Below are 16,876 nucleotides of genomic sequence, written 5' to 3' on the forward strand. Positions count from 1 at the left end.
AAATGGCATTATTGGCTTTATTTTAACAAAAAATTGTAGGGTACCTTAAATGAAATAGTTAACATACAAGACAATTTGTCTTTTAGTAGTAAGTAAGCAAACAAAAGCTCCTAATTTAGTCTGCTGACATATGCGGTAACGATGTGTCATTTTCCATTTTCCATCTGCTTACTTTCTCTTTTAACATGTTATATCTACACTTCTGTTAAAATGTAATAATCATTTATTCTTCTGTTGTTTGATACTTTACATTAGTTTTGGATGATACCACAAATTTAGGTATCAATCCGATACCAAGTAGTTACAGGATCGGTACTTTTTAGAGGCGGTATAGTACCAAATATGATTCATTAGTTTCGCGGTACTATACTAATACTGGTATACCTTACAACCAACATATAAATATAGGAAGATGAGGTAGACCACCTCGATTTGGTCATTTGAAAAGTAGCTAGCTTGCTAAAAAAGAGTGGGCACCCCTGCTCTAAAGTAAAGGAAAACTAGACAGATTTATAATTATATTTAAGTGAATAATTATTGTATTTCTATATTATTTTAATTATTATTCTGGCCACTTAATATTGAATTTGTTTGGATTTTTTTTTTGTAAAAAAAACAAACACTTTTTTTTTTTTTTAAACAAAACAAAATTGTTAAGGGGGGTGGTGTTAAATATGCAAGGTCACAAATATCAAACCATGACTGTGCAGCAAGGGATCCATCTTATTCTTTTAAAAATCCGATATTATAGGATTTTTTTTAAAGCAATTTTAACCAAGGCTGTAATGTTTCACAATAGTGTATTAGAAGTGAGTTAGTTTTGATGCTGGAGGTTAGACAGTTCAAAAGTACTTTTAGTAAGCCCTATTGGGAACACACTTTTTGTGTATCTTAGACTTAGACTTTATTAATTGTCATTCAAATGTGTACTTCACAGCGCAGTTAAGAACAACATCTTGTTGCATTTGGCTCGTTGTAGTGCAAGATTAAAACAGCAGCAGGTACAGTCCAGGCCAAAAGTTTGGACACACCTTCTCATTCAATGTGTTTTCTTTGTTTTTATGACTATTTACATTGTAGATTGTCACTGAAGGCATCATAACTATGAATGAACACATGAACAAATGTGAAATAACTGAAAACATGTTTTATATTCTAGTTTCTTCAAAAATAGCCACCCTTTGCTCTGATTACTGCCTTGCACACTCTTGGCATTCTCTCGATGAGCTTCAAGCACACCTGTGAAGTGAAAACAATTTCAGGTGACTACCTCTTGAAGCTCATCGAGAGAATGCCAAGAGTGTGCAAAGCAGTAATCAGAGCAAAGGGTGGCTATTTTGAAGAAACTAGAATATAAAACATGTTTTCAGTTATTTCTCCTTTTTTTTGTTAAGTACATAACTCCACATGTGTTCATTCATAGTTTTGATGTCTTCAGTGACAATCTACCATGTAAATAGTCCTGAAAATAAAGAAAACGCATTGAATGAGAAGGTGTGGCCAAACTTTTGGCCTGTACTGCATTTAAATGAAAAACAGCAGCAATGTTTACATAAAATACATTTATTGCATGTTTGTGATGTACGTTATATTGTATTTTACAGTCCAGTGATGTGGAGATTTGAGGGAAAATGGAGGGATTGTTTTTGGTGTTCAAAAGTCTTATGGCATGTGGGAAAAAGCTGTTACAGAACCCAGAAGTTCTGCTTCGGAGGCTGTGGACCCTCTTTCCAGAGTCCTGCAGCGAAAAAAGTCCTTGATGGGGGCGGTAGATGTCTCTACTAATCTGCTCAGCTTTGTAGCGTTAATGCTATTGAGCTGTGTTTGTTATTAGGCGTTATTGTGTACCACTTTTTTACATATACAGTATACTGTAACTCTGCAACTCAGCCATATATCACATAAAACAATGTAACATTAAAGAGTGGGACAGGAGGGCGCAAATTAAAGTTAAAGTACCAATGATTGTCACACACACTAGGTGTGGCGAAATTAATCTCTGCATTTGACCCATCACCCTCGATCACCCCCTGGGAGGTGAGGGGAGCAGTGAGCTGCAGCGGTGGCCGCGCCCGGGAATCATTTTGGTGATTTAACCCCCAATTCCAACCCTTGATGCTGAGTGCCAAGCAGGGAGGTAATGGGTCCCATTTTTATAGTCTTTGGTATGACTCGGCTGGGGTTTGAACTCACAACCTACCAATTTAAGGGTGGACACTCTAACCACTAGGCCACTGAGTAATGTTAGCAATGCTAAAGTGGCATAGCTATGTGAGCTACATGTTAACATTACATGTTAACAGCAACATCATGTTAGGTTAGCCTATTTGAAGAAATACAAAATAATTAAACTTACAGCTAGAGATGGGACGGAATGTGCCGAGGCTTTGAGGCGTGTGTCGAGTAATGGCGGGGGTGTTTCCGCGAAGCGCATATCGAGGCTTGTTACATGTAGGGGAGGACGTGTGAAGCCTCGCTGCTCGCCTGCACCAGGTGACTGTTTCAGGACGCGGGTTAGATTTTACTGGAGATTTGACAACTCATAAACTCGATTGAAAATGTGGCTTTTGAGAGTTGCGGACAGCTCGGAATCTGGATAGAGAATAAACTTTTTTTTTTTTAAATGCCAATAGAATCAAAGAAAGACAACAAACTTAATCCAAACCAATTACCACCTTGTTATGAATATTTAATAGTTAACTTGTATTGGTGACTTTGGCAGACATTGGGTAACATAATTGTTCACGCATGGACATTTTGGGTTTGATTCTCGGAAAACTTCACTTCTCGAATGTGTTTATCACTGTAAACGTTACATTTAATAAACTAACACATTTTGTGTTCAGTATTTTTGACCAGCTACCAGAAATCAATAGCTGCATGATGGAGAGCTTTTGTCAAAAAATTAAAAATAAAAGAATCGCCTAAAACCAAAAATAAAAATAAACCAAATCTCCTCTGTTCTGTACAACTTAATGAATCACACTTTACTTGGTTAAGATACAGCTGTTTGTAATTATATATTTGGTCTTGTGCCGAAGCATTTATTGAAGCTTCGAACCAATTGGCTGAAGTGGTTCAATGCTTCATGAAGCCTCATCTGACCATCACTACTAACAGCTCTCACGTCTGTGGCAGACTGATGGATAGCTGGCAGAGGTCATGGGTGCTTTTTAAGATGTTTAGCAAAGCCTGGCAATAGCCAGTGACTGGCTATTTAACGTCAGACTCATATTTTTTGTTTTGGCTAGCAGAATCAGTGGGTGCTGTCGACGTTTTTTAACAACATGGCTGTTTTGTGCTGCAGGTGTTTCGTTCCTCTGTTTTGTGATTGGCTCTCAGCCGGCCAATGGTAGGCCACGGCCCTTAAAGACAGTCAGAGCAGCTGCTCATCATTAATCGAGTGCTTAATTATTTCCTGATTACTTATTAATTCAGTGTTCCTTCTATGTGATTAGTGCACATTTGGAGATTGAATTCAAAGTGGTGTTTTTTCATCTAAAACCCAATTAATTGATATCAGGGATATGGAAATATGGAAATTTTGTGTCCGGGTCATTCATGTGGGATGTGTGTGGAATGAATGTAAGTTTGGAATAGTTCTTTTCTTGATAAGCACTGCTGTGAATATTAACTACAAGCAGTAACTTATAAACTATAGCTCTTCAGAAAGAAGTCACAATCCATTAAGAATTAATTTTGCGTGTGTTTTTTTTAATAAAAAAAATAATTAAATCAAATAGTTACTCTTTTTTTTTTTTTTTTTTTTTTTTTTTGTGGAAAAAAAAAAGAAAATCTAATTGTGTGTATTTTTTTGAAAATTATTCTCATCTTAAAATAATAACATTTGGTAAAAATGAATGTAGCCAAAACAGTCACATTTTTAATATAGGTGATATTACAAGAAAAAAAGTTTTAATCTTGCCAAAATAAGGTTAACATGTGAATGTTGTGTTAAAATAGGATGTAACTTCTTGTTAAAAACATTTTCAGGTTTGAGAACAAAAGACAAAGGGTGTATTTTTTTAAGACAATTCTATAATTGTAATATTCTTACAAAATTCCATCCATCCATCCATTTTCTACCGCTTGTCCCTTTTGGAGTCGCGGGGGGTCCGGTGGGGTACACCCTGGACAAGTCACTACCTCATCGCAGGGCCAACACAGATAGACAGACAACATTCACACTCACATTCACACACCAGGGTCAATTTAGTGTTGCCAATCAACCTATCCCCAGGTGCATGTCTTTGGAGGTGGGAGGAAGCCGGAGTACCTGGAGAGAACCCATGCAGTCACGGGGAGAACATGCAAACTCCACACAGAAAGATCCCGAGCCCGGGATTGAACTCAGGACTACTCAGGACCTTCGTATTGTAAAACAAATAGTGCAAATTAGTCATAGTTTTAGAAATAAAAGTGGTTATATTACGAGAAAGAATGTCGTCATTTTACAACAAAATATTTACAAAGTTAAATGTTTTGGCCAAATAATAACGCTTATGTTTTTTTTCCCAATAGAATATACTTGCAATGTTTTGAGAATTAAGTGGGAATTTAGAAACAAGTATTTTAACGTAAAAAAAAGATAATGTTGTTTTTGACACACATCAACATTAAAATTACATTATTTTAGTGTATTATGTTATTAAGCGACACATGAATAAATATTCACAATTTTTTGGCACTTAATGTTGTCATTTGTGCAAAAGGAAGCGACATCCACAGGTCACACGTAGCAGAACATCCACATAAAATTGTGCACATGATTGGACGTCTCTTTAGGTAGCGGAAATGACTTGTAGGAAGCTGTGAAAAAAAAGTATTCCCGTTAATGCATGTGTGTTTCTTGACGCCACTGATGGTTAAAACTAGTGTGAAGGCGCCGCATTAAAGTCATCATCTGGAAAAAGAAATGTTTACACGTTTATGATGAGGTGTTGTTGGATGTAAAAATCATGTGTAAAAGTGTGGAAACGTGCAAAACAAGTGAGAAAATGTGCGACAGCCCAATTTGTGTCACTAATGCCATTCAATATCAAAAATTGGCAAAGATGACAATAATGCAGCTTCAATTCATTTAACAATATTTATAGCGCTGTTTCTAAAGTTTCAGCTTACTAATATTTCTATATAAGACCAAAATACTAGAAAAAAGTCAATTTGAAAGTAAGCGTTATTGTGAATGATGGGAATGGTTGTGCTTCATTCGGACACACGTAACAAAGTTACATCACATGTTTACACTTGCACAATTCATCATGTCCTAAAAGGAGCAGGAAGCAGTAAATGCAGATCTGAGTTTTGTGTGGGATGTGTGTGGAATGAATAGTTTGGCACAGTAATACATCAACTTACACACTTAATTGGTTATATGACCGAGCTCAGAACTCACAACCAGTGCCGGCCCAAGCCTCCATGGGGCCCTAAGCAAAATTTGATTTTGGGGCCCTCTATTTCTGCCAATAATATTGATTGTTGATCATTCACACACCTACTATAAACTCATTGCGGCTCTGGCAGTGTTGTTTACATTATCCTATTGTCAGCCTGGCATGTCTTTACAAATGACATGTCATTTATAAAGATATGGGGGTGGCCCAGTTAAGAACATAAATAATACCAATGAATTAACGAATGATGTCCAGGGTGCCACATATGGTTCCTAATCTTAAAATGTAGAAAACATTCAGCTACAAGAGTGGCCTGGGGTTGAACAGTCCAAGTGATAAAGCTTTGTATTTACAGTAAAAGTGTCATCTTGTCTCATCAGTCTTGTACATATTAGTCTTTAATTACTAGTTTATATTTTTAGTTAATTGTTCATATTTAATGTTTACTTTGTACAAAGAGAGCGCAGTCTACTGAAGTTAAATTCATCAATAGTTTTCCCCTTTGAAAGACGCAAGGCAAATTCCTTCCATTTCACCATGTTGCTACAATGATCTTCACTGTTTTCATGCTGTTTCAGCAGTGCACCTATGTTGACCCAATCCCGCTGTCCCTCGGCTGCCAGTTTTAAGGACTTTTTGGAAAATAATTTGCAGCAAAAGCAATAGACTGCATCTTTACTTCTTGAATAAGTCAGCCAGCTACGCTTGACTTTTTCCCCATTTACTAGCTGTCTGTAGGTATAATGATAATGAAAACTTCGGCCATCATGCCGTTTGGGGAATGAAAAGTTCTCCTTAATAGACAGTGGTCCTCTGATCACCTGCTCAGTCCTGTCTGAATCTGAGAGGAAAGAAGGCCACTCAGCTGGGTCAACTGGCGGAGCTGATGATGGTCCATGGTGTGAAGGGGACGTTGTGGTGGAAGTTGCTGAGGAAGTGACCAAAGAAAGACAATGATTAAAAAAGAAGGACCTATAAGGTCATTAAATTGCACTGTTGGACATAATTATTAATCTCAGAATGTTCTGCAGTACAATGAGCAATTATAAAGGGTGTTTTGCAGTTAACTTACTAGATAAATCAGCTGTGGTTTTAGACATGGAGGGGACAGTGGGCACAGAGGATGGAGGTGTGTGAGAGAGCACTGTAGAAGATGGAGATGGACCTAAGATGAAATACATACATACATACATATAGGCACACATATTAATGAGATACTTTGACTACATTAATTTCCCTTCAGCTGTAATGTTTATACTAAGAAATTAAATGTATACTGTATGGTGACAGTCTTTTCCTCACCTGATTCATCACTCACAGTTGAGCCTGAGGATGTGAACTGGCTCTGGGCTGATTCTGTGCCTCCAAAGTATTTTAACCATTCTCCTGGGGAAGTTTCACATAACTTATGAGTTGATGTAAAAAATAATGTTTATTTTACTCACATAAATTACCGTGCTCTGCTGCAAACAATTTGTGCAAACAACATATCTCACTAGTAACCTGATGCTAAAAACATATTGCTAGCACCGCGCTAGCTAGCTAACGTCACCTAACTAAAGCTAATTACAGCTACAAATCTCTTTGATAAACTTTTTATTACCAAGTCATGCAAACATACCTTTATCATGGCATTTTTTCTCCTCTTCCACTTTCTTCTTCTTCCTTTTTTCTGCACCTGAAGGATATGTCCTTTTTTGTGACATTGTTTTGCCTCGATCTGCGCTTTTGATGCCCAGTGCGCACTGGCATTGCACGGCAGGCGGCAAACGTCACAGGTGCAGCAGAGGCAGCTTTACATTTAAAGAGAGGCAGGAAGAATCACTAGGCCTAGATCAGCAGCAGCACTCTGTTGACCTAAAATTGTGTTTTTGTACAATAATATATCTTTGATCATTTAGAAATCATCAGTCAGACTCGTACATGCAAAAAATAAAAAATAAGAATTTTTTGTTAATTGCTTTTGGGGGCCCCCTGGTGGCCGCGGGGCCCTAAGCAAGCGCTTAGTACGCTTATGGCTTGGGCCGGCTGTGCTCACAACACTTATTTAAAATCAACATCACCCATTGTTTTGCCCCCATCCTCCACGGGCCCCAAAACAGCATAATTTTAACATGTAGCATGCCTTTTTTAAATAAATAAAAATTACTTTTAGATAAGAGATATTGCATTAAAACAAAAACAATGGAATATACTACATAAAAACGTTTATAATGTAATGTAATAATATTGCATTTACCTTGGAGAGGTAAATGTGTTTTTATATTATTTTAACGTCCCTGGCTGTAGTTATGGACTCCTCGTGCTTCAGTATAGTGCCGACTGGCAGTGCAACGCTCCAACTACTTCACCAAGCTAGCTAGCTACACGCTCTGTCATGTTTTAATGATTTCTTTCTTTAATTCAATGAATATCATCCATTTCTTCTCAGCACTGTTCGTCACACTCACTTTCTTCCTTCCTATGCTTGAAAAAGCAAAGTTATGTCCATCTCTAGCTATAAGCTAATGCTAACGAGTAAGACCAAATGTGGTCGGGGTACACTGTGACATTCACTAGACCAGGGGTCGGCAACCTTTACCAGTCAAAGAGCCATTTTGACCAGTTTCACAAATTAAAGAAAACAATGGGAGCCACAAAAATCTTTTAAAATTTAAAATGAAATAACACTGCATAGGGGTGTGTTTGTCATTCTTGTTTGGTTTTGGTTCAAAGTGTGGCGCATTATTAGTAAGAGTGTTAAAGTTGTTTTATATGGCCACCGTCAGTGTAACCTGTGTGGCTGTTGACCAAGTATGCCTTGCTGTCACTTACGTGTGCAAGCAGAAGATGCATATAACAAGAGGCTGGGCTGGCACGCTGTTTATACAGATTGGAGAGGGCGCTAAATGCTGTACCATCATGGCACGGCCTTATTATTATTGTATTGTAAGGGTGAAAATCAGAGAATATTAATCCCGGGAGTTTTCTGGGAGAGGCACTGAAATCTGGAGGTCTCCCGGGAAAATCGGGGGGGTTGGCAAGTATGCAGCTGAGCCGCATCAGAGTGATCAAAGAGCCGCATGCGGCTCCGGAGCCACGAGTTGCCGACCCCTGCACTAGGCCAACTCGTGGTAGGGAGGCTTGTAACTTCAAGCATTACAATTAGCTGAGAGACATCTCGTATCCCGAAAAACTCGTAAATTGAGGAACTCGTGAGTCAAGGTACCACTGTACATGGAAATAGTAGGTTTGCAAATATTAACACAAACTAACTATATATATATATATATATATATATATATATATATATATATATATATATATATATATATATATATGTATGTATATATATATATATATGTATGTATGTATATATATTTATGTATATATACATATATGTATATGTATATATATATATATATTTATATATGTATATATACATACATATATATATATATATATATATATATATATATATACATATACATATACATATATACATATATGTATAGATATATATATGTACATATATATGTATATATATACTGTATATGTGTATATATATGTATATATATATATACATATATACATACACTATATATACATATATATATGTATATGTATACATATATATATATATGTATGTATATATATACATATATATATATATATATATATATATATATATATATATATATATATATATATATATATACAAACCCCGTTTCCATATGAGTTGGGAAATTGTGTTAGATGTAAATATAAACGGAATCCAATGATTTGCAAATCATTTTCAACCCATATTCAATTGAATGCACTACAAAGACAAGATATTTGATGTTCAAACTCATAAACGTTTTTTTTTTTTTTGCAAATAATAATTAACTTAGAATTTCATGGCCCAAAGTAGTTGGGAAAGGGCATGTTCACCACTGTGTTACATCACCTTTTTTTTTAACAACACTCAATAAACGATTGGGAACTGAGGAGACAAATTTTTTAAGCTTCTCAGGTGGAATTCTTTCCCATTCTTGCTTGTTGTACAGCTTAAGTTGTTCAACAGTCCGGGGGGCTCCGTTGTGGTATTTTTGGCTTCATAATGCGCCACACATTTTCAATGGGAGACAGGTCTGTACTACAGGCAGGCCAGTGTAGTACCCGCACTCTTTTACTATGAAGCCACGTTGATGTAACACGTGGCTTGGCATTGTCTTGCTGAAATAAGCAGGGGCATCCATGGTAGCGTTGCTTGGATGGCAACATATGTTGCTCCAAAACCTGTATGTACCTTTCAGCATTAATGGCGCCTTCACAGATGTCAAGACTTGGTCCGGGGTGTTTGCTTTTCCAGGATGCAACGGAAAGTTGGCACGGGCGAGACGTGAATTAAGGTACATGGCGGGTTTTAATATATCAATTTAATATATCAAAAAAAGGGATAAATGAAAGCGCGCACAGTGGCGGATCATAAACTATGAAACCAAAAGACTATAGCAAAAAGTACAAATGAAAAGCACGCACAGTGGCGGAGAATAAACTATGAAAAACAAAAAGATTATAAACATGGAACAAAAACTTACTTGGCTTGGACAAAAAAGGAGCAGCGTGAACATGGACATGAAACAATGGACGGAGCATAAATGTGGTGTGAGGTCGTCAGAAAGACAAACTGAAAAACACTGAACTTAAATACTACAGACATGATTAACGAAAACAGGTGCGTGACTCAAGACGTGAAACAGGTGCGTGACGTGACAGGTGAAAACTAATGGGTAACTATGGTGACAAGACAAGGGAGTGAAAAGCCAGAAACTAAACAAAACATGACTTAAAACAAAACATGATGATTACACAGACATGACAACAGATGTGTAAGTTACCCATGTCTTGGTCACTAATACACCCCCATACCATCACAGATGCTGGCTTTTTAACTTTGCGCTTATAACAGTCCGGATGGTTCTTTTCCTCTTTGGTCCGAAGGACATGACTCAGGCCCAGCGAAGCCGACGGCGTTTCTGGGTGTTGTTGATAAACGGTTTTCGCCTTGCATAGGAGAGTTTTAACTTGCACTTACAGATGTAGTGACCAACTGTAGTTACTGACAGTGGGTTTCTGAAGTGGGTGAGTGTTGTTAAAAGGAGAGGCCATGTAACACAGTGGTGAACATGCCCTTTACTAACTACTCTGGCACGTGTTGCAGCCATGAAATTCTAAGTTAATTATTATTTGCAAAAAAAAAATAAAAATTTATGAGTTTGAACATCAAATATCTTGTCTTTGTAGTGCATTCAATTGAATATGGGTTGAAAAGGATTTGCAAATCATTGTATTCTGTTTATATTTACATCTAACACAATTTCCCAACTCATATGGAAACAGGGTTTGTATATACATATGTGTATATATGTATATACATATATGTATATATATATATATATATATATATGTTTATACATACATATATATGTATGTATATATGTATATGTATATATGTATTTATATGCACATATGTATATATATATGTGTATATGTACATATGTATATATATGTATATATGTATACATGTATATATATGTACATTAATACATATACATCTATATATATATACATGCATGTATTCATATATAAATATATACATACATATATATATGTATGTATATGTATATATATATATATATATATATATATACATATATAGTAATATATATATATATATATATATATATATATATATATATATATATATATATATCCATCCATTTTCTACCGCTTATTCCCTTTGGGGTCGCGGGGGGCGCTGGATCATATATATATATATATATATAAAGAAAACATTTTGAGAAATCAAGTCGACAACGTTTTAAACAAAAAGTCTCACTCTTGCAAGAGTTAAGTTAAAGAGTGATTATCTTAGAAGAAATTACTGTAATATTTGATAAACAAACAAAACAACAATTGTTTTGGACTAAATGATTAAACATTTTTAGAATTTGTCACAACCTTACGGAAATAAAGTTGGAACTTGGTGAAAATAGTCATAGTTTAAGAGATAAAGGGGAAAACATCATGACAAAAAATGCCTAATCTTGCAATAATTACGTTGAAAAAAGTTGTTGTAATATGATATGAATAACATTTTATGTTTAAGAAAAAATAATAAAGCTGTATTTTATTGAATAGTTGTAATCCCGAAAGAATAAAGATGGAATTTAATGAAAATATTTTCCGTTTTCCAAATAACATTAAGTTTCAAAGCGATTTCATTAGGGGTAAGAACAATTAGTCATGAATAAAACATGTTTTTAATACTTTGAGAAGTTTAAGGATAGTCTGATTTTTGTGGAACTCGTCATAGTTTTCAAAATTAAAGGGGAGATATTACAAGAATGAAACTCATAAATTTGTAAGATTTCAGTTAAAATGTGAAATTTTACTTCAATAACAATTGTATTTTGGCTAAAAAAAAAAGACCAATTCTTCGGCAAAACAGTGGGAAGCCGCAGAGGTTTTTAAAATCGTACTTTATTTTTTGTCTCGGCAGTTCCTGATAGTTTCTTTCTCATCCAAGTTACCATTTTCCTGTAGAAGAAAAATACAAAAGTGTTTAACAACAAAGTTGCTACTGTATCTTATTTAGTGACAAAGAATGAATAAAGGAGGCAAAATAGAAGGAATCATTTGTAATAATGAATAAGTACATGATAAATGATTAAAAAGTACAGATGTAAAACTGACAGAAACATTACACAATGTTTTATGGATCAAAGTAACAGAAGTGTCGTAATGGTAAATATTACAAAGATTTATGCAGTTATTGTTCCAGCTATCATTAACAAAGACTAAAGAATATAATATTTTCAATAGAGTGGAAAATACATATGATATGACTTGATTGGTTGCATTTTTTGTTGTTTTTTTGTTAACACATAGAATCACTGTTTGCTTCCGCTTTGACTGATTTGGCAGGAGGTGTTCCCTGCGTGCCACTTCTTGCTGCGCTTGGAGTTATTTCTGTGGCGGGTGTGTTGTTGTTGTCGTCGTCTTTGCCGCTGCTGCATTTGATTACAAAGAGAATAGATTTGCATTTTTGCCGCGGCGTGAAATAAAAAGATAATTCAAAAACTGTCACTCAGTCGTATGAAATCAACCAAAAAATGTCATTTGCTGATTCGCCCGCTTGCAGAAATCATAAACGTGACAAATTATGAAAATAACTCCAGGAAAACACAAAAAAGTTTAATAAATCAACACTTTAAGGTTTTAAATGTCAGTCTATTAAAAAAAGTATTGAAATGTACAATTATATACTGAATAAACTCTAATGTAATATAAAAAGAAAGTTAAAACCCTGTCAAAGTTAAGTCATCCTTTTGTAAGACAAAATATCATTCAAAAGCGTTTTTTTCTGTCATAGATTTTGCAATAACTTAAGAAGAATGTTACTTTGAGGCATTTTTTCAGGGAAAAAAAACAGTATAAAGTTGACATTTTTGTGAAAATATTCTGGAGAAAAATATTTGACAAAATGTGTAGTCTAGGGAGGGAGGTTGTATTCAATACACAACATGAAACGTGCATTTAAAGTATTTTTTTTTAACAAAATTGTGCTCGAAACCTTAAATTTACATAAACTGCGTGGACTGGAAAATTCCTTAAAATGTTTTTTGTTTGTTAATTATGTTTATTACTCTACAACATAAAATAAAAACTAAAATCGTCTCACGTTCGAATAGTTGTATGCTGAATAAAGCTTTTAATAAGTGCATAAATCACCTAACAATCTTAGCAAGGCAAAATTGCATAGAAAAATACAAGTTTTTATTATTTTATGTGTTCTGGAGTCTTTAAGTATCGTATTGTTCAATTTATTAAAGATAATACATAACCTCTGGAGCCCCCCCTCCCATTCAGCCTAGCTAAAACTAAAGCCTCGCTCCCCTTCATGGCGTCTTTTCAACCGACAGACCTTGCGTCCCACCAGAGCGTGTACTCGGATTTGCTATGACACTGTCCCCCCAGTGCTGGCTGACCTCTGGACCGACAGGGTCTACACTCAGGTTCCAAGGCCCCGACTTTGGAGACAACCACAAAGGGCGTCCTTGGAGTACCCCCCTCACTATTTGGCTGTCATAGCAGGGCCCCCGCGGCTGCTGGGAGGCTTTAGGGGCTCTTTAGGATTAAAAAATGAGACATAAAGCGTCGTCATCGTGGACTTTTCTCCAAGGTTTACCACGGCGCCCTGGCCGGAGGGAGGGGAAAGTTCTGTACGATTGAAACTGAACTTTTTTTTTTTCCTGGGAACGATTGTGGCTGATTGGAATATTTTCCCACGTTTTGGTGCCATCGGATTGTGTCAGGTGACCAGGAAATGTGTTAAGATTTGTTTTTATAGCAAACATTGAGCGTTATCTAGCATTGGACTTCAAGCTAACATTTGAATTCAAGCCAAAACAGCATCTAGGCTCCTTTTTATGCTATGAATACTTTCAAAATATATTTTTTTAAATGTTTATTTTTATAAAAAGAAAATCTAAGGGTATAAGATGATGTATTGAAGTATCACACATAAAAGGAATAATAACACACTTGTTTTTATTATTTAAAAAATATAAAGTATATACTGTATATATTTGAAAAATGCCTGTAGACATGTACCCAAACATGTAAATATAATTAGTATTTCACTATTAAATGGGTCAAATGTGCCAATTTTAATGAATTTTAGAAAATAATCTGTATGCACTAAGACAGCAAAAACACATTCCATCCATAAAAAAATGTGTATAAATATTTAAATAATGAATACATTTTAATGTAATGAATTTTGAAATGTTTACTATTTCTAGTTGATCATCAATTAAAGATGAAAAAAAGTGTTGTCGCTGTTTTCGGGATGAACATTCTGACATTTTTATTGAACATTCCTAAGATTTTGTATCCAACGTGTTGTATTTAGCGGGTTTTACACAAATTTGCCTTTCAATAAAATTGTGAAGAAATTCTACCTCCAGATATGAAGGTTGTTTGACCTCAGCTTCAATGAATCATCTTTTTATCAAAGAAGCAAATAAAATGACCTTTTAAATATTAAATAAAAACATTTTGATTAAAACTAGATTAATCACCTGCCATTATCAGCAAATACAGATTTATATATGTATTTTTGGTCATACAATAATGACAAATGTAGGAAAAATGATTTTCTTAACTAAAAAAATAACCCACATAAAATGTACTGGAAACACTTAAAAATATATACTTCATTTAATATTTATTTCATGGTACAAAATATGTGTCTGCGCTCCATACTCGCTCCACGGATAAAAACATGATGGTAGAGTAGTTCATTGAATTATTGATCGGCCACTGTTTTGTTTTGTTTTCCGGCCAATTAAGCGAGCGCCGTTGACTATCGAACATTTTAAAGAGAAGAAAAAAGGTCAGAGCCTTCTGTCAGTAACACCAGAACAGGACATTTGAAGTAAAACACTATTTTTACTTTTTAATGACCTAAAAAAATACAAATCATATCAATAAAAAATACTTAAAATAATTATTTTATTTTATTTGTTATTTACAATCACAGCATGCGTTATAATAACCAATGAACAACAAAAGTATAAATAACATTAAAAAAAATACCATCAAAATGAAACAGTTAACAATTTATTTTTGATACTTTTTAGGTGCATATATTATTTTATTTTTTTATTACTACATACATTATCATAACCAAAATCATCATATTTTTTTGATTAAAAAAATGTACCCTATAAATCTGAGTTTTCAGTTTTGTTACAATTCTTTTAAAAATGTTATATAATTTGCTTGTGACCGTCCACTTCTACGTACCAAAACGTAAGACTTGGCGTGACATCAAAATGGCGGAACAGTGCTGTCAAATCCATTTCAATCCCTAAAATGGCTCCAATTTTGGTAACCAATGGCGCTTGCCTCTTTTGGCGTCCTATCAGGGCTCGGCACGTAACTTCTGACACTCACTGATAGGTTACCGAACCAGACGGCGCCAATTGGTTGGCGCGGCCGAAGATGTGTTGCTAAGCTGGGTAGCGTCCAATCACCGATGTTGAACTTGGCCTTGTTCTTCGTCCGCCCGACGACACAAACGAAAAGAGCTAGCTTTGTTCCCCCACTTGACGTCCTTCCCGTATTAAGATGTTGGCGTCCCACCACACTGGGCGCCACTAGTAGAATCGGGGCCCGCCATGTGTAGTTTCATGGTCGCTGACAGGTTGTTCCACTGCTGAGTCCCACACTCCCTAGGAAGCCATGATTAGCTCCTCCATCAGACATTCAGGTGAGGCTATGAGAAAGACGGGACGGCCATTGTCTGCACCCCGAACCCCTGCCTCTACCAACCCCCCACTGCCCCCACTGAGTGTCTCTATTCACAGTGTGGCTGATTAGAGGCGAGAGCCATATCGCTTGCCAGAGATCCACTTAAGTCCTTAAGGCTATTCAGCGTTGGGAAGCAGTGACAGCCGTCAGATAGCTGACAAGAAGAGCTGCAGTGGAATGCTTTTGTGAGCAGGAGAGGAGGCAGGGTACACACGGGGCCCCCAAAAAAGATGCCGCTTTGCATCCAGTTAAAGTAGTTTAAAATGTACGTAATTGACCATTAAAACGCATTTAAAGGTATAATTCAGTGGACGATCGTTTCCCCCAAGTGTCCTTTGGCAAAAATGTAATCTATAAAAGCCACTGAAAAGGGCAACTGACAAGTAGTGTGGCAAGATTATAACTATCATCAAATAATAATACGCTAACTGTCAGCAAGGGCTGTGTCAGCATAGTAACATAAAAGAGCCAAGAAATCGGTAGTAATCATAACGTATTAAGTTATGGACTTGGGTGTGTGTGTGTATTTGCATTACAGATTTTCGGTGTGACGAATGTAGCGTCCAGCCATCTTGCATCCTTGTAGCATGGAGCAATACTCGCCCGAAGAAGGTCTTTAATGGTCCTCACGAGAAGAAATTCAGATTTTAGGACGCAGTGTGGTAGAAACATATCCTTGAAATATGCCTTTATGCACTTTGAGGGATGTAAGACGAGGCGGAAGGGACAGATGTAAGGCCTTAAGAGGGATCTCTCTTCAGCAACTAGTGTCAGTTTTTATAATTTTTATCCAGGTCAGGTAGGATCTACAGGGTTCAGGTTGGGTCTGGAAGACTTAGCCCTGTTGTGCATCTTAAGCCAGGACACAGGATTTCAATGTGAGGAGGTTCTCAAAAATCAATTAATTGGTGTCTTGCTTTAGAGGACTTGGGTAGTGGAAGCAAACATGCCAAATCTGTTTTGGTTGGTATCAGAGTCCTGAATCCCTTAATACCCAGACCTTGAGTTTGTTGGAGAGAACCAAAGGATTGGACGCTGCAAAGACAAAAAGCACTGATCAGGTCTTTTAAGATCCACTTCTTTCTGACGTCACTTCCTCTCCGAAATCCGTTTATAAACGATCGATGAGTCCACACAGC

The 16,876-nt window shown here is 36.0% G+C and overlaps 1 protein-coding gene and 1 long non-coding RNA gene across 3 annotated transcripts in view; one reads left to right on the forward strand and one right to left on the reverse strand.

Annotated features, from left to right (window-relative positions):
• LOC133576296 (kelch-like protein 29) overlaps window positions 1-16,876 on the forward strand; it is a 490,295-nt gene that overhangs the window by 357,874 nt on the left and 115,545 nt on the right. The window lies entirely within an intron of this gene.
• On the reverse strand, window positions 6,185-7,090 carry LOC133576306 (uncharacterized). Its single transcript, XR_009811616.2, has 3 exons — window positions 6,696-7,090; window positions 6,466-6,558; window positions 6,185-6,321 (listed from the first exon to the last, which is right to left on the reverse strand). It is a non-coding gene; the product is annotated as an uncharacterized lncRNA (long non-coding RNA).

Source organism: Nerophis lumbriciformis, linkage group LG34, assembly GCF_033978685.3.
Source record: "Nerophis lumbriciformis linkage group LG34, RoL_Nlum_v2.1, whole genome shotgun sequence".
NCBI classification, from domain to species: Eukaryota; Metazoa; Chordata; class Actinopteri; order Syngnathiformes; family Syngnathidae; genus Nerophis; species Nerophis lumbriciformis.